Below are 19,704 nucleotides of genomic sequence, written 5' to 3' on the forward strand. Positions count from 1 at the left end.
ACACAGAGTAACTACAGAAGTTTTGTGACGCCATCATCAATGGGAATTTGGAAAAGCTTGATGTAACTGGGGTGCAGGGGGGTAAGAGTGTCTGGGCCTAGGGGGGCCCAAACAGACCAGATTCAGCCATTTGCCGCAGACAAAATCCAAAGGCGGAGAGATGAGGGGTGGTGAAACAGAAAGGAATTTATTTCAGTGAGGCCAACACCTGGGAAACAGTGAACCAGCATCTCAAAGATTGTGCTCCAAAGTGCCAACAATACTTCCGGGTTTATACAAGGAAAATGTGGGACGAAGGTTGGTGGCTACATGCAGGTGAGCTGTAAAAGTCAAGTTGATCATTGTCTTGGGGTCAAGCATGTGGGGTCTTGCAGGCTCAGGACGGTCCTTATTGCTTGACGTGGTAGTTTCGGCTCCCATCAGGGGATGCTTTGCCTGCCATGTCTTTGGCCTTTCCAGCCTGAGATAAGCTGGACAGAACTTAATCAGTTAGAAAGTACAGACTGAGGTCGACATGGAGGTAGTTGACGTCGTCTTTCATTGAGTCCGTGAAGGGCTATGTTGTAAACCAACTCAAGTTCTCCTTATGTCCGCGTCTTAAGGTTTTGTTCTTGGTTTTGGCAAGTGGATTCTTTACCGTTTGGTTGTGTTTTGTTCACTACTCGCTGGAAGTCTCTGATCAAAGCATTTAAGGAACAGCGCATCCCCAAACCTCAGCTTTTGATACTTTTGGCTAACTGCAATTACTGAACATAAAACCTGCAGACAGGAAAGCATTTAAATTAATTACTGAAGAAGAAAGGGGGAGCTGACTACATTTAGGAACAAGAGTTGCTCAAAGGTGTATAAGACTTAAATTCAGAATTCTGTAACTGCCCTTTAGAAGATCTCAACTTGTGGGAAGAATCCTTTGATAGAGCTTGGATTTTTAATTCTATATCCATTTATATTTTCATACCAGGATAGAATAAAGGTGAGACCCTCAGTTTTGCATAATCTAAATTTGGTGGTATGTTCAAAGAGATCCACAGAGATAACTTATTCGGCACGTTTGGCTTGTAGGATAAATGTCCTTTGAGTCAAGGCAAAGACACTGTACCTGTGACACTGTTGGGGCTGGATTACTCTAGTACTGAGATACAGAAAGTTCGAATTGAAAATATTCCTTCGCAGGAGAACTAGCTCTGAGCTTACCAGCTACCTTGGCACCTGTAGCGAGATGATTTTCTCAATAATATTAATTTTATTAATTATAAGACGCAACTTTGAAGAAGATTTCTGCCGGTTTCATGAAAGAATTAAAAATAAATCATATTGAAAAACTACAGTCTTCAGAAAAATACAATTGACACAGGTTTGGAGAGCAGTGCATCTCAAACACTGTTTAAAGTACACAGTAATTATCCCGCTTGTGTTTATGTTATTTTTTTAACGCTCAGATAATCAAGTCAAGGGGTTTTTTCCTCTTTCACATTTTGCTTAGTGTGCATCGGCACATATTATTTTAAAAGATAATTTTAATTTTGAAAATGGTTTTATTTTTAAGTTTACTTTTATTTATTTTGAGAGAGAGATAGAGAGCAGGTGGGGGAGGGTCAGAGAGAGAGAGAATCCCAAGTGGGTCCGCACTGTCAGCACAGAGCTCAACTTGGAGCTCAAACTCATGAACCGTGAGATCATGACCTGAGCCAAAATCAAGAGCTGGACCCTTAACCTACTGAGCTACCCAGGCGTGCTGAAAATAGCTTTTGTGTAGAACTACTTTAAGGATCCACCAATAAAACCAGTTTGGCAGTCAAGGAAAGACATCATAGATCTACATCTATGCCCTACTCTGTCTGTCTGTCTGTCTGTCTTGAATCATTTTTGGTGCTTTTTTTACTTTCAGAAATGTCTTGGTTTGGAGGATTAATCGTATGATCACACTTTTTATGAAAGACAATGTGGAAAAAATGGTTTTCTCCTGAAAGTGTCAGGGGAGAAAGCAGAGAGAAGGAAACCCATGAAATGTGGTGGAATTGGCAAAATACTGTCAAGACAGGGCTTCTTAATGTCCAGTTTTTATCTCCATGTTGACGTCGAGTGAGGTGTTTTGCTTGTTGTGGTTTGTGGTGGTGTGGGGCTCGTCTTGGTTGTTCTCTCAATGCTGGGACCCTCGACAGGGTTTATTTTCAATCTGGGGGTGATGCAAACACAGAGATAAAGTTGAAGATGGGAACCGGTGAGAGGAAGATTCTGGATATCCCGAGGTGTTCCGGAATTTACACAGGTCTTGGGAGAGCGGTGGACGTTCTACAGGGCGAGGAATGGGGATTTCTGATCCAAACATTGTACAGGCACGAAGGAGCAGAGAGACCTCAGGGACACCTCGGTCACAGTTAGTCTGGGTCTGACTGTTCTATGACTTACAGTCCCCTCAGAAGCAGGACAGTGTAATGAGGCTACTGGCTTGGGAGCCCACAAGCCAGGTACTCGCCCCAGCTCTCACTGGAGAACTTACATGACTCGTGGGGAAGCCAAACTTAGTTCTTGTGGCCTATGCTTCCTCTGAAAATATACCTTTAAGATTCTTTCCAACCCCAAGTCAATGTGACCCATGATCAACAAGCAAGAAAATCAGTCTTCTCCCGGCTGTTCATCTTATCTTCCACGAGATGGCGCTGTTCATCACACTATCTCTGCTGCTCCCGGTCTCAGACCAGCAGTTTTAACAGCTTTTCTTAAAGACTTAAAACTCCAGCGGTGCCTTGGACCTCCTCCCCCTGCTTCTCTGCGGACGTTCTTGAAGTGCTTTCTTCTCTTTGCTGCCCAGACACAACACCCTCCAACACTCCCTCTGCCTACCCCTGAAGTGTTAACATTCCTTAAAGTTTTCTTGTGGGGTGCCATTTGTTACCGATAACAGTGACTTGGCTTCAGTTATTAGTTCTCTGTTGACCCGCTCTCCAATCTTTATCTCCTGGGTTTTCTTGCTGAGTTCCAGCCACATATCCAACTGCTCCCATGGACACCTACAGGTGACACAGACACCCCACACTGAATTCACCCACCCCTCTTTCCCTATGCTCTTTGTAAAATGGCCATACCATCTACCCAGAGGTCCAAATGGGACTCATATATCATTTTCCACAGTGATTTTCTTCCTTTGCCCGTATCAGGATGACCAACACGACATCCTGGTATCTTTCAAATTCACCCATTATCCTCCATGGTCCCTCCTCTGGATACCAGAAACAGAACTCCTAACGTGCATCCTGTCTTTTCCTCCATCCATTCTTCACAGTGCAGCCACACACACACGTATACAAATATATGCACATATGTAAGTATACGTATACACAGATGCATGTATACATCTATATGCCTGCCTAAAGAGATGTTTATAAAGATGTGTATATAAACATATTTGTTTATTTATATATTGTGTCCACCTCACTCCAGCATAAGGTCCATTAGGGCAGAGATCTTGTCCACTTTGTTGTGTGCTGTGTCTCCAGTGCCTGAGGCATACTAAGTGCTCAACAAGTATTTGTTGAGTGGCTGCGTTCCCCGTTGAACCAATAGTTGTGGCCAGAGAAATGCTGTGTGTCAGTTGTCTTAGACATTGGTCATATATGCCATTTATGGGGTTGGGGGATACTCTGAGAGATAAGACATATTGATTTCCATCCTCCTAATTTTGATAATAAATATGAAATCAGTTCTCTTGGATGATGAAGGACCCGCTACCCTGGTGGGCTAATTTTACGTGTGGGTGAGTTAGACACTCATCCATCTTAGGAGTTATCTGGCTGGGTAGGGCCCTCAAACTGAGAACACTCAGAGTCTTTTTCTCTTTCAAATCTTCTTCTGGCACTGTGCCTTGAATTGCAATAATTGTGTCACTCCTCAAGGGACATCCGTAACATAAAGTTATTTTAAAGCATTATCTAATGGGAGAGGCAACCCATTAGCTGGAACATATATAAGCACAAGCTGGTTTATCTGATTATTTCATTACCGTATCTTGAAAGATGCCTGTTTGGATGAGGGCACGTGTATAATAAATAAACTTGAGTGGGCTGGGGGCAGTGTGGGGGAAACTGGGCATTTGGAAGCTTGGAAGAGGATCCTTGAAAATGAGAAGAACATTTCCAAGAATAGGAGGGACCGAGAAGATAATCCATTTTGTAATTCTTTGTGGATCTGGTTCTGCTCATAAGACTGCTTTCAAACTCTGTGGATTCGTGTATCTCATAAGCTCTGAGAATTTCTCAGCCACATCTCTTCAAATTTGCCTCTCATTCACTTTTTGTATTTTCTGCTTCTGAGACTTAAAATAGACGTAGAATTTCTTATTTTATGTTCTACGTCTATTAATCTTCCTTTTGTATTTTTCATGTCCTTACACTTTATTCTCAGCTACTTCTTCATATCTATCTTTTATCTCACGAACTCTCTCGTTAGTGGTGTCTAATTTGTTTAACCCTCTGTTCAATTTTTAATCGAAATACTTACATATTTCATCTCTAAAATTTGTTGGTTTCTTTTAGAATAGGCTGGGTCATATATGATGGTCTTACCACTTGTTCGTTTTGGAAACTCTTAATTTTTTTTTAATATTTCACCCATGGTTATTTTATATTCTGCATGTGATAATTCCAGTAGCTGATAATCTTAGGCTTTAAGTCTGTTTTTGTTTGTTTGTTGTTTCTGCTGACCTTATTTCGTGGTGGCTTGTTTTACTGTATGTTTGGTGATACTGTATTATAAAATCATAGTTGGTTGATAGTAATCTGTGGGAATACTGGAGGCATTTATTCTCAAATGATTTGCGTCTTCCTTTCCTGAGAGCCAGGGGGCGCTACTGAGCCATAATTGATCTAGCCTGGGCACCCAGTCTTGAGCACCCAGGGCTTCATGTGGAAGTCTAGGAATCAGATTTCCCACTTCCTGAGTTTGCTTACCCTTTGAAGCTCAGATTTCAGCTCACAGTATGACAGCCACAGGCTATTTGTGGTAAGTAAAATGAAGTGAAATTAAACCTGTGGCTTCTCAGTCACACTAGACACGTTTCCAGAGATCAAAAGCTACGTGTAGCTAGTGGCAAAGACACTGGACAGCAGAGAACACTATCATCACTGCAGACATTGCTCCTGGACAGTGCTGTTCTTGAACATCACTTCTACGTCACGGGAGACCAACGATGCATTAAAGGGTATGCTTTTCAGGAGTAAGCTGTTTTGTAGAGAAAGGAACCTAGGATTCCATACTGCCTGAGGCATGATACAAAGACCATCTTATGTGTCTTCCTGAAGAAAGCAATGCACTAAACAATGCAGAAAATAGTAGAGATTTTTTTTTAAATAGGAGGTACGGTACGGTTATCTCGTTTATTAAGAAGAATCACTACGATGGTCCTGTGGCAAATGTATCAGAGGGGAGAAAGATTAGAAGTGGGAAGTATAGCCTGGAGGCTCTGGCAGTATTCTGGGTGAGCAATGTCGAGGTCTCAACTAAGTCAGCGACAGTGCAGGTGGGGAGGAGAAAAGAGCTGTAACATTCAGTGAGAGTTAACATCGACAGGATGTTTTGGGTGCAGGAGAAAAGAGGAGGAGAGTGGAATGTGATTTAGGTTTTCCGTTGAGCCAGGAGCCCGATGGCGAGGCCGTCAGTCAGAGTTGGCAATACCAGAGAAGGGGCAAGCTTAGGGGAGAAGATGGGTTGACTCGGGGACATTTTGTGTCGGAGGTACTTCTGCACCACTTTACAAGGACCTACAGGTCACCCCGTAGGGGTCAAAGGGAGCCCCAGCCAATAGATACTGAACACCAAGAGTGGATAAAAACCTACTCTGACCCTCTTCTGTGACATTTGAGCCGCTTGGCATAGAGGAAAGCCGGAAGACAGCTCCGGGCCCTGTTCTGTGACAAACACCATCATCTTTAGCCTTCCATGCAATTCTTGTGAAATTTCAGAGCTTCACCCCTTTCAGCCCTTCTGGACCTCTCCCTGCATCCTGTGCTCCCCACAATTCAGGGCGGGGAGACCAGAATATTTGGTAGAGTGGCTTGCAGAGGCCAGTGGCCCCGGGGCCCTAATGAGTAGGAGCAACACTCTCCCCAAGAGCACCCCTATCTGTGAGAACACCCCTCAAGGGTGAGACGGTGAACTCAGCCCCAGTCGCCTGACGTACATAGCTTGTGGGCACCAGATGTGTGCACTGGGGACGGTGCTCATCCTGGGTGAATTCCTCGGAACCTTCTCCAGACTCAGCAAAGTGCACTTGAAAGGAAAAGTCGGCGGAAACAATCCCGGGGCGGCTGACGTGTGTTGAGAATCTGCTCTGTACCAGGCACGTGCCAGATGCTTCCATACACTACTTTGTGCGTGTGCGGCACAAAAGCCCTGTTGGATGTGGCCATCTGCAGCCTCGCTCAGCTTCTCGAACTTTTGAGTTCCTTTGCCTCCTCAACCCCACCCCTGCTATCTCCTTCAGCTTGAAAAACCAGTGGATGGCGTTACTAGCTTCGTTGCCTGGATTCGTACCATGCGCATTATCGCAGTTCAGTGATGGAAAGAAGGAATCTCCTTTATGTCAGGGAACCGGGCTTCCTGGGTGGAATCCAGTGCAGAGGGCTGGGTGTCGGTGGGCTTCTCTCTTCACTCGCTGTCGTGAGATGCCTTATTGCTCGTCTAGGAATATGAGAAGTTTTGCGTGTGTCAGAATCTGCTGGGAGCCTCGTGGAAAGTGCACGTTGGAGGTGCCATCCCTGTGGGTTCTGATTTATCATCTAAGGCGAAAGTCAAGAAGAAGTATTTTGAAACAAACACCGCCAGTGACTCTGAGGCAAGTTTCAAGGATCCCGCATGGAGAAGCTGTGTTAGCCCCGTGGGGTCCGCGCTTCTTCACAGACGCCTGGCGTCTTGGGTCCCCGCGGTCCCTAAGAGTGGTGGTCTACACCAAGCGGACCATCAGGGGGCCGTCTTCTAGTCCTGGGAACCTTCTGTCGTCTATACGAGCGTCTTCCCCTCAGCTGGATGCTGGTGTCAAGTTCTATCAGTCAGTATTGTCAGTCAGCAAGTACTTATCAAGTTGCTGCAGATGACGTAACACATCACGCGCCTAGACTCAGGCCCTCCCTCAAGGATTTACAGAGACAAGTGTATAATTAAGTGAATTATGTTCACAGAAGGGCAATAATTGGAGCAGTAGTTTTCAATGGGAGGGGTAGGTTAGAGAAGGGGAGAATGAGTTGGGAAAAAAAATGGAGGTATACACTCTCAACAGTTCGGAGACTCAGATAATATTTAATAAACATTTGCTGATTAGCCTCTAGGAGCCAGGCACGTCCATACGCATTGCTTTTGTTCTAAGAAATAGAATGAATGCTGGGGTGCCCGGGCGGCTCAGCTGGTTAAGTGTCTGACTCTTGATTTCTGCTCAGGTCATGATCTCACGGTTGGTGAGTTTGAGGCCTCCATCGGGCTCTGCGCTGACAGGGAGGAAACCTGCTTGGGATTCTCTCTCGCCCTTTCTCGCTACCCCTCCCCTGCTCACGCTCTCTCTGAAATAAATACACTAAAAAAAAAATACATAGAATTATTACTTATGTCCCTATGAATAAAATTCATACTTATGAATTCATAGTCTTCCCATTGGCAGAAACAGCCACTAATTCTTTATAATCATTGGGGTTCCACAAAGCACTTTAGACCTAAGTCTTTCATTACAAAATTGTAGCCTGAAGGGCATAGCATGCGTGCCGAAATATGCAGTGGTCTGCAAGGGGTTTGCCAAACCCCAAATACTGGGGGGAGTTCAATGTTTGTTGATAATAATCCATGCAGACAAATAGATTAAGAACATTTCTCCTTTGTCCTTCGATTTTCTCTCACCTGGCAGATCTTGGGATCTTTCAGCTTGGATGCTGAAGCCTTTCTTCAATTCTAGTCAACACACAGGTTAGTAATTTGTGCCGACTTGACAAGGAGAAGGAAAAACTTCCAAAGATCTAGGCTGGGTCTATGGTTCATTCCTGAACAGTATATGATTTTCACTATTAAGTAACACTGTTTTATGGATGCATAATGCAGGCATATGGTTTTTGAGGCAAGACAGACTCTAGAGTAAGAAAGACATGAGTTTGAATCACACTATTTGGAGCTCACTATTTAGAGACCTTTAGCAGCTCCCTTAACTTCTCTGACCTATCATTTCCTGACCTGTAACATACAGAGAATATTCCCTATCTCTCATGGAGGGTTACATGAGATGAACTAATAAAACACCTCGTTTAGTGCCTGAGGCTGGGAAACATTCAAGAAATATGTTAGGGGTACCTGGGTGGCTCAGTGGGTTGAGAGTCCGACTCTCGGTTTCTGCTCAGGTCGTGATCTCATGGTTCATGGGTTCAAGCCCTATATTGGGTTCTGTGTTGACAACATGGAACCTCTCTCTCTCTCTCTCTCCCCCTCCCTCCCCTTATACTCTGTCTCTCTCTCTCTCTCTCAAAATAAATAAGCATAAAAAAATTTACAAATAAAAAATGAAAGACATAAATGTTACTTCTTTCATTTGTCAAAATTAAATACCATTTTATCTATTTCTGACGTAAATAACCTTCAATAAATGACAGATTTAAGAAATTATGTAAATCGTATCTATTAATATTTTATTTCCTTGAATGGGGGAAATGTTATTTAAGTGCAGTCGAGGAACATTTTGATCCAATTTGTGGCACCCAGGACACCGTGGGAGCACAGTTTGAGAACCTCCAGCCAGTGTGGTTTTAGGAATGGTGTTTCATGTGATACGGATATTTGCTTACTCTCCAGTTTTGTCTTTCACCCCTCCCTGTCTTCATCCTCAAGATTAGGGTTGTTTGAGATTGAAGAGATTATCTCCACGGTAGATGCAAATATTCTTGCGGCCTGGTATGAACGAGTTTGCTAAAGGGCTGGTGCCACGAACAACACTGTGCTACCTCTAAGGTGGCACAAATTCTGCCTTCTGGGCTATGTTTGCAAATGAGGATGATTGCAAAATAAGGACAATGGCAGCAACAGAAATAACAGCAACAGTAGCAAACCCTACCACCATTCTTGCTTTTTTACCAGGATATGTTTGCAGTGTACCCCCAACCCTTCCTGAGCCTGAAAAAGTTGACCTTGGGAGTAACAGAAGCTCCTTATAACACAAATTCTTGGTATAGAGTGAGTCTTCATGCATGTTTATTAAATGAATGGATGCAAATTTGAGTTCTCATGGTGGAGGGTGTGTAAGAAGGTTGAATCATGAACATGGCTTTTGATGAGATCTTTCAACCCTGACATCTTGGTATGATCACTGGTCGATCCAGTCATTGTCCTCACATTACACTCCCATATAAACAAATATGACACCCTATTATACTTCACCCCGACTTCAATTTCAGGTCTGAAATTACAGAATGTCAGGGCTGAAGTTCCCATTGCACAAACCCTTAATTTCACAGATAATTAAATAGAAGCATAGTTTTAATCCTTTTGAAGACATGTTAATCCAGATACCTCATGGCTCTAATAATGAATAGGTGCTGGTCTTCACTGTTGACCCAGAGCTGGGGTTGTAGAGGTTAGTTTGGCTAACTCCATCTATAATGGCATATTCATAACTTTGGGAACCTCCTACCTCCCCTCTGTAAAATTGGTGGTTTCATGTATTTAATATATATTTATGCACCTTATGACATATGTGACATATGTCTTTTTTTTTTTTAACCGAAGAAACACTAAGGTTTGGGTTTATTTGGATCTATATAGTAAACACTTACTGGAAAAGCAAGGCCTCTAAGTGCCATTTCAGATTCACTGCTCTGCTTTCCTCTTAGTTACTTGGTTGTCAGGTTCATTCTGGGAAACTCCAGAGACTGCAATATACCAACCACAACTACTGACGATTTTTAGATTCTTTTTTTTAATGCTTATTTATTTTTGAGAGAGAGAGAGTTATTTATAATTTTTTAAATTTTTTTATTGTTTATTATTTATTTTTGACAGAGACAGACAGAGCACAAGTGGGGGAGGGACAGAGAGAGAAGGAGACACAGAATCCGAAGCAGACTCCAGATTCTGAGCTGTCAGCACAGAGCCTGATGTGAGTCTCAAACCCACAAACTGGGAGATCATGACCTGAGCTGAAGTCGGACGCTTAACTGACTGAGCTACCCAGGCGCCCCTCTTTCTCCCTTTTCTTTCTTTGTTTCTTTGTTTCCTTCCTTCCTTCCTTCCTTCCTTCCTTCCTTCCTTCCTTCTCTCTTCTTTCCTTCCTTCCTTCCTTCCTTCCTTCCTTCCTTCCTTCCTTCCTTCCTTTCTGTTTATTTGTTCTGAGAGAGAGAGCATGTATGTGAGAGTGTGAATGGGGGAGAGAGCAGAGAGAGAGAATCCCAAGCAGACTCCACGGTCAGCACAGAGCTCGATGTGGGACTTGATCCCATGAATCATGAGATCATGACCTGAGCCATGATCAAGAGCCAGACACTTAACCAACTGAGCCACCCAGGTGCCCCTTTATATTCTGTCTTGTGTTTTAATTTTCTCAAAGCCATTGTTGAGGTCAAGCTTTTGCTTTTTATTTCCATTTTAAACCATTCATCTAAATTGTGATTTGAAATTTTAAATTTCAAAGCATTTTGTTTCCAAAAACTATTTGAAAAATGATGCTAAAGTTGTAAAAATATGGTTTTGAAAATATATTTTGATATAACTGAGAAACTCATTGGAGACATGAGAAATAGTGATCTGAAGACCTATTTGACTGAACATAATTCTGGAAGCAGGTGAACTGATTTGTAGGACCTTGTGGTTCTCTGTGCCATCAAAAGCAACTGTAAAATTCATAGTAACTTATACTCTATTTCATAAGGAGATAACTCATTAGAAAGCAAAACTAGTGTGGAGACCTGTAGGGACTTATCAAGTGAGAGTACTCTGAATTTTTCATACTATGCTCTCCCGCCTTATTGTGCGTTTTTTTTAAAAAATTATTTATTTTTTGAGAGAGAGAGAGGGAGAGAGAGAGTAGGGGAGGGTCAGAGACAGAGGGAGACACAGAATCTGAAGCAGGCTCCAGGTTTCCAGCTGTCAGCACAGAGCCCAACATGGGGCTCGAACTCGTGAACCATGAAATCAAGACCTGAGCCACCCAGGCACTGCCCTTATCGTGCTGTTAATTACACAAAAGGATTAGATTTTCCAATCATTTACTACTCAAAACAAAAATTGTTTTCTTCTGTGAACTTTCATGAACAAGCATGGTGTTGGCCAGCACAGGAGAGCTGGACTCTGTAGACTTTGATTGTACTCTTGTACTCTTGTAATCTGAGGATTAACTCTATTGGAATTCACAAGCTTTCTTTCCCCACTCTTTCTTCTAGCACAAAGAATAGATGTTGAGGATATACATAGCCAAGTAAAATCCCCAGTAATTTGTACTCATTCATATTCTAATACAAAATCTTTGTACTCAGTCATCCGTACTTGTCTTTTGAATTTCTTTTCCAGACTGGTTAAGACTTTGCAATCGCACATTTGTCTTACTGGGCTTCTCCTGCTATAATGACTGGGTGGCTCAGGAAGGTAAGTGTCTCTGATCAAGCTGATTTGGAAACTGAAACTGTAAAACATAGATTCATCCATACCACATTATGACCAACAAACTAGAATAGGCCAGAGTCACATAATCATGTGGGAAACCCTTAGATTTTCTATGAACAGAGGCAATGTCTCAGAGAAATGACAATCTTTTTCTTAAAAAATTTTGGATGACAGGTTGAAACAAAATGTAGATAAGCTATGCTCAATTAGGTTTTTTTTTTTCTCTAATGGTTTACTGATTTTAAGAATGGCTTCTTGGAACACCATCTTATAAATATAGATGAAATACTGAGTAGAAAATCACTATTTTGAAACAGTTACTGTAAAAATTGATCCAAGCAAGAATCACTAATGGGTGCTAAAATTTGAAAATATTTGGTGAAGACCAAGATAGTTATAGTTTCAAAAGATCTCTTTCCTTTCTGTTTTTATGATAACTGTAAGAGATGTCATTTTTCTTAAGAATTATGTACCAAAATATTTAGGAGCAAAGGGGCATGATGTATGCAGCTTATTCACCCATACTTCAAAATAGATGTCTGTGTGTATATAAGTATATATACAAGAGGAAAGCATTATAGAGCAAATGAGATGAAAAGTTAGTGATTGGTAAATCTGGGTAAAGTATATACAGTTATTCTTTGTAACATTCCTACAACTTTCTGCAAGTTTGAAATTAATTCTAAATAAAAGTAAAAAAAAACCCCATTTTCCTAGAAAAGTTATAAAGAAAAAACAGACTTGATTTAATAAAAATTAAAAAATCTATATTTTGAAAGTATAATCAATTAAAGGTCAAATGACAGCAATGGAAAAACACAATAGATAGAGTTCATATATGTTTCTGATATCAAATGAATATCTGTAAATTAAGAAAATATAGGAGCACTTGGGTGGCTCAGTCGGTTAAGCGTCCAACTTCAGCTCGGGTCATGACCTTGCAGTTCGTGAGTTCCAGCCCCATGTTGGGCTCTGTGCTGCCAGCTCAGAGCCTGGAGCCTGCTTTGGATCCTGTGTCTCCCTCTTTCTCTGTCCCTCCCCCCTTGTGTTCTGTTTCTCTCTCTCTCTCAAAAATAAATAATAAACAATAAAAAATTAAAAATATATAAATAACTCAAATATTAAATGTAATGCATACAAAAATGCACTTAACAGAAAAAAATAAATGCCAATGAATGTGAATAGATGCTTAATTTATAATGAATCAAAGAATTAAAACGAGGGTAATTTCATGCTTACCACTGTTAGCCAATTAATAAAAATTGATTATGTTAGGGAAAATTGAAGGCGTCTTTATTTTATTTATTTATTTATTTAATTTTTGAGAGGGAGAGAGAGAGAAAGAGAGGGCAAGAGCGCATGAGTTGGGTAGAGGGGCAGAAGGAGAGACAGAGGACCCCAAGCAGGCTCCACACTAACATGGTGGCCCATGCAGGATCGAGTCAGCCACTCAACCAACTGAGCCACCCAGGTGCCCCCCCTAGGGCTTCTTTTTCTTCTACTCTCATGAAGAAAGCACGAATGGACTAACACTTCTATATTTTTCCACTCCTGACTCATTCTACTCAATGAAGATTGGTTAGATTGGACAGAACCTGATCTGCATTGGGCTAAGCTAATCACTATATTACAGTGCGAGCTCCCATGAGCTAGACACAGGGTGGAGTACATTATATACATACATTATTTCAGTCAGCCCTTAAAACAGTTCTATAAAGTTGGTAATATTATTATTTCCATTTCATCAATATTTTAGCTTTATCATATATTAAAATTAATTAACCATAAGAGAAGTAATTCCAACCACAGGAGAAAGGGTTGGTAATTTACCAAATAGTGCTGGACACACTGGCAAGGTAGTTAGGGGTTTTGAGTATTTATTAATATTCCTACCCTATATCATAGACCAAAATAAATTCTTGATGGACTAAAAATAAAAGGTGGGGGGTGCCTGGGTGGCTCAGTTGGTTAAGCATTTGACTTTGGCTCAGGTCATGATCTCGCAGTTCACGAGTTCAGGTCCCTGTCTGTGCTGACAGCTTAGAGCCTGGAGCCTGCTTCAGATTCTGTGTCTCCCTCTCTCTGTGCCCCTTCCCCACTCATGCTCTGTCTCTCTTTCGTTCTCTCTCTCTCAAAAACAAATAAACATTAAAAAAAAGTTAAAAAAAAAAGAAAAGGTGAAGAGAAAAACCTACAGGAAAGTGTAGGTAAGTTATTACCTATTCTCTGGAAAGGGAAAGACTTTATAAATAGAAACGACAAGAAATTATCAAGGAAGAGATACACTTATCACATTAAAAGACCTATTTATCAGGGTCAACCGATACCTACCGACATCATGGACTGACTGCCAACTAGGACTTATTTGGAGAAAACAGCTAGGGCGATGTTAGAAAACGAGCGCTGAGGTATGCAGGGTGACATCGAATGTACTCTTGAGTCTCTCCTACCAAATGCTGGGCTCCTCCAGGGAAGAACTGTGTATTCTGCTCATCCGTGTGTCCCTGGCGTCTTGTGCTGACTTGGGCCACCATGTGCATTCTGTTCTGTGTTTTCAGAGACTGGGGAAACAAAGGAATGGTATTCAGGTGTGGCCAGAGAAGCATGACAGGAAGGTACAATAGCGTGTCCTAGACCAGTGACATACATGGGTCATGAGAGCGCCGGAACAGTTTAGTGCTCTGAAGCACTTTGATTGACTGAGTTCTACGCCCATACTTCTAACTTCCCTAGGAATGTGGATGGATTGCGGGATTATTCTACTGTTCCCAATAAATTGTCATTAAAAGTTTGGGAGACTAAAGCAACTCAACAAAAGTCTGCTTTTCTAGACAGCCAACTAAAAACGATCAAGTCACCACATCATCTGAATTACATATTGTCATATGGAAACCCCCTTGTGCATGGTTTAGAAAAAAAGCCCGTAAAAATAGATTACATTTGTGGAATTACATTTATATATTATCATATTGAAACCCCCTTGTGCGTGGTTTTAAAAAAACCCATGAAAATAGATTACATTTGTGGAATTATATATAATGACTAATCTTTAGTAATGTTTTATTACTATTATGTAAAAATAGTATTGTGTCTTTGCACTTAAAAGATGAGGTTTAGAGCGTGTGGCAGCCCATTTGGCTGAGTCGAGTGAAAAAGAGGGATGAGCCACGGAGTGGTAATGTCACTGGGGTTTGCAATTGCCGTTCCCTAATGACTAGTGATGTTGGGTGTCTTTTCACGTGCTTACAGTTCAGTTTGCATATCTCCTCTGGAGGAATTTCTGTGGAAGTCATTTGCCCATTTAAAAACTGGGTGATTTATTTTGTTATTGTTGAGTTGTAAGTGCTTTCTGTACAAATCCCTTACCAGATAAGTGATTTGCAGACATATTCTCCCATTTTGTGGCTTGTTTTTTTCCATTTCTTGATGGCGTCTTTTGCAACACAGAAGTTTTTAATTTTGGTGAATTCCAGTGCAGCTGTTTTTCCTTTTGGTGCTGTTTGTGTGTGTGTGTGTGTGTGTGTGTGTGTGTATGTGTGTGTGTGTGTGTGTGTGTCACATGTAACAAACCACTGCCTAACCCAAGGTCATAAAGATTTATTTCTATTTTTCTTGTAAAAGGTTTTTTTTTTAAAGTTTATTTTGTTTACTTATTTAGAGAAAGAGAGAGAAAGAGTGCGCATGAGTCAGGGAGGGGCAGAGAGAGAGGGAGACAGAGAATCCCAAGCAGGCTCTGTGCTGTCAGCAGGGCTAGAACCCATGAACCATGAGATCACGATAACCTGAGCCGAAACCAAGAGTCAAAGTCTCAACCAACTGACCCACCCAGTGCCCCTCTTGTAAGAGGTTTTTAGTTTTAGCCCTTACACTTATGTCTGATCAATTTTGAATTAATTTTTGTGTATGGTGTCAGGCAGGGTCCAACTTCATTCTTCTGTTTGTGGAATGCTCTGGACTTAGTTTTGACTAACAAGAAAAGATCTCATTGGTATGATGGAAGCCCCGGGCAAGCCCTTTTGTGAGGGCAAAAGTCAGATGTCAAAGGTAAGGAATGCAAGGACTCCGGGAGTATGGAGCCAGACTTTCTAAATACATATTTAAAAACTCAACAAAATTATATCCTTTGCTCTGAGACATTAAAAGGGATTGTGGCTCCAGAGGACTAAAAATGAAATTCTGACTCCATGAGAATCAGGAAATCTGATGAAAGGAGAAAGAAGACAACATTTAAGGAAACATGCACAGCTACAAGTTTGGGTGATGAGCTCAGATTTTAACGCATCATGTGCAACAGAAAATAGGCAGCGCATATAATCCAAACTGAATGTTGTGTAAGCTAGTGAGAAAAATTCCAAGAAATCTAATGCCAGAATGAAGTAAAGCTTGAAGAAATGAGGGAAGAGTGAGGCTGAAGTACATTCCCAGAAAAACTGCAAAAGACTGTAGTTTGTTTGCCTTTAGGAAAGGAAGTGGTGGGTTGTTGGGTCACCCAAGAGTTTTCTAAGAACAAAATCTAGTAAACAAGGAGGGCGGGAAGAAACTTTCGGAGGTCGTGGAGATGTTTATGGCATAGGTTATAGTGATAGGTTCCCAAGTGTATACTTATCTTCAAGACCATCACGTTATATACATTGAATATGTACAGCCTTTTTTTCTGTATGTCAATTATAGCCCCAAAAAAGTGATTTAAAAATAAATTAGTCAGTGTGGAATTAAAACATGAAAGAACAAGTCAGGTCAAAAAGAATTTGATTTCTTATTGTGATCAGATTTCTTGAATTATTGAGCAGGGGACAAATGTGTTTTGGCTTCGGCATACAGATGGGTCAAGGCTCTTGTCACATCACGGATGAAACAGAGAGATCCGGTCTTCCCCGATCCCTCTGCCACCAACTGTGATTTGTGGCTCTCTTCTTTGCCACCTTAACTTCGACTATTGGTCTCTTTTCTTGTGGCACCAAAATTTGGTGTTGACATATATTGTGTGGCTACTTGGACATTATTAATTTTTTTCTTATTTTAGAGAGAGAGAGAGAGTGAGCAGAGGAGAGGGGCAGAAGGAGAAAGAGAGAGACTCTCAAGAAGGCTCCACACTCAGCACAGAGCCCGATGTGTGAGTCGATCCCACGACACCGGGGTCATGACCTGAGCCGAAATCAGGAGTCAGACACTCGATCGACTGAGCCACCCCTGGCCCCCTGGACATTCCTTTTATCTTCTGGTGTTGAAGAAACCAGAAGGCTCAGTGAGTTTTGGTGAAGAAACTAAGCCTCAGTAAGTTTTGCTGACTAGGTCAATGTTACACAATGAGGAAGGTTGACAGAAGAATTTCTGCAAATATACTGATGCTTCCCTCAAGTTTAAGCATAATTATTAGATTGAACTGATAGATATATTTTCTGTTCTTGGGGTTTTATACATAGCCACATGCCCTTAGACTTACTGGTTGCTGCCTGTGGATCTCACACTGTCTGAAACGAGAAAGTTCACTTGAGACAGATACAATGAGGTAAATCCCCTGACTTGGCCCATAGTTATTTATTTACTCTTTTCTCCGAAGTCCAAGGTAACTGAGAGGCACCGGGATGGCTCAGTTGGTTAAGCATCTGACTCTTGATTTTGGCTCAGGTCAGGATCTCATAGCTTTGGTGAGCTTGAGCCCCGCATTGGGCTCTGTGCTGAGTGTGGAGACTCCTTTGGATTCTTCTTCTCTCTCTACCCCTCCTCAGCTCTTACTCTCTCTGTCACTCTCAAAATAAATTGATAAATAAATAAATTAATTAATAAATAAACAAACTTAAAAATTTTTTAAAAGTCCAAGGTAACTGAATTAAATTTTATAGGAATAAATTCTCCCTGAGAAATTTTCCTTCATTTCTGGCCAATATTTAAACTATGGAGACTCTTGGAAAGGCTGGGACTAACAGCTGTTCTCTCTGTGGAAAAAAAGAGACTCAAGGTTCCGCATTTACCAGTCACTTCTTCACCCCTTGCATTGTTTCCTTTTTGTGACCATGGCTCTTCTTAGGGGCTCCTATAATTGCCGATAGTAGCGACAGCCAAGGCCATTCCAGAAGCTCAGTCAGAGCCAGTAAGAAGGTGCGAAACTAAAAATCATGCTTTCTTACTTCCTGTAAGCACACCTACAAATGCTCTAAAAAATCTATTAAGGGAGGGAAAGAGGGTGCACATTCACACTTCTTCGACAAAACTGAGTAAACGCCAGGAGGTGTTGCATGTTACAGGGTTTTCACCAGCATCGTCTGTAGAAATAGGGAGAGGGTTCTAGGATGTGGGAGAACAGTGGGCATCAGGAAGGGATTGGGTGGGTGGGGGGGACACCAAAGACTTTGCTTTCTCCTCTGGCTGTGTCAAGAACAAATGTTTGTCCTCTTCATCTTCTTCTCCTCATCCTGTCCCCCTCCCTCCACTTTCAAATTAAATGCCAGGAAAATCCTGTCATTCAATTTGAGTATTCACACTGATGTCTACTGCACGGCTTTTCTAAGTGGGTTATATTCTCAAAGCACACTGGGAAACAGATGGTGGTGGAGTGGTCATTCTCTCAGAAACCCTCATGGGGGAGGGTAGAACCAGCTGGGTAACTTCATGGATAACCCCTGTGTACACCATTTCTTTTTAGTCCAATTCTGCGCGCTAATATAACTAGATGAATTGAGGCTTTTCTCCTAAGTTTTGCAATGGCATATCCTACGTACATCACGGCCGGCTGCCACTGGACATGGAGAATTGCAGCGGGGGGAGGAGCCACGAGGGAAAGTACTAGAAAGGTAGGCTCCAGCTTGTCTTTGGTGTTCTCTTAGGAATATTCTGAAATTAGTTGGTCACACCATGTCCCCACCTCCACATGAGAGACCATCTGAAAGACGCTTAAAACCTGACCTGAAAGAAACTTAGCTGGTCTAAAGAGTCATTTGTCTAATTGTGCAGAGTACTGATTGGTTAGGAGGAGTGGTAAAGAATCCTGACCTTTTTCATGGTTCTCTCAGGGATTTTCTTAGGAGGGAAAAGGTTTGGTTACCAGGTTTTAGGAGAAGAAAAACTGGTTAGGAAACGACAGTGTAATGGCACCTCCTTCTCTGGTGGAATTTCTGTGGAGTACATTTGACATGGTATAGTCAGGTATAAAAATGTTCGGAAATTTTATCCATTAATTCAGTACTTAGATATTTATGCTAAGGAGACCATCTGAGATTCAGATAGGCAGACTAAAACCAAATATTTTTAGTAGTACTATTTATGTCAGTTGGAAACCACCTAAATGTTGAATTAATAAAAGAATGGATGAGTAATTGATGGCACATTCACATAGTCATTAAAAGTAATTCTTATGAACAGAATTTCAAAATATGGAGACATAATTAGGGTGAAGTATTAAATGAAAAAAAAAGCAAGACATACAACTACAATGTAGTGAGAACTCAACTATGTAAAAACAGAATGTATAGAAAAAAAGAAAATTGTGATTTGATGGGCTTATCACTTTCTTTATTTTTTATTTACATTATTAAATATCCTCAATTTTCTCAAATAACATGTATTATTTAAAATTCATTTGTAATCTCCTATCCCAAATTTCTGGCCATCTTTCTAATTCAAAGCTTTTAGCTTTTACAGTTATATTCCCAGTGACCGTATTATTCTGTGGGTTAAATATGACTTATGGGAACCCAATTTCATATTTGCGGCAAGTCAACTTCATAGATTGTCTGATTCTTGGTTTATAGGTTAGGAATTCACAACTTTAACAATCCACAGGACTGCAGGGTTTTCTTTGGTAATGAGGTGAAATCTTCATTTTTGGTATAAATACAGATAGCATTTGCTCCACAAATTATGATTCTCACTGAGTCATGACTCAGGGGTGGGTTTTCATGGAACATCGAGTATACTGTCCTCAAATTACATAGAGAGGAAGGGTCTTTCTAAGGAAATTCAATGTTAGAGCTTTGCTGTAAACTGCAAAATGAATTGGACAGCCTCTAAATAGCTCAAAATTCCTCCAAGGATGTGTTATTTTCCTTAACAAAATATGAACCATATTTTGAAAAAGACCCAATGTTTTTT

Source organism: Acinonyx jubatus, chromosome D3, assembly GCF_027475565.1.
Source record: "Acinonyx jubatus isolate Ajub_Pintada_27869175 chromosome D3, VMU_Ajub_asm_v1.0, whole genome shotgun sequence".
In the NCBI taxonomy this organism is placed as follows: domain Eukaryota; kingdom Metazoa; phylum Chordata; class Mammalia; order Carnivora; family Felidae; genus Acinonyx; species Acinonyx jubatus.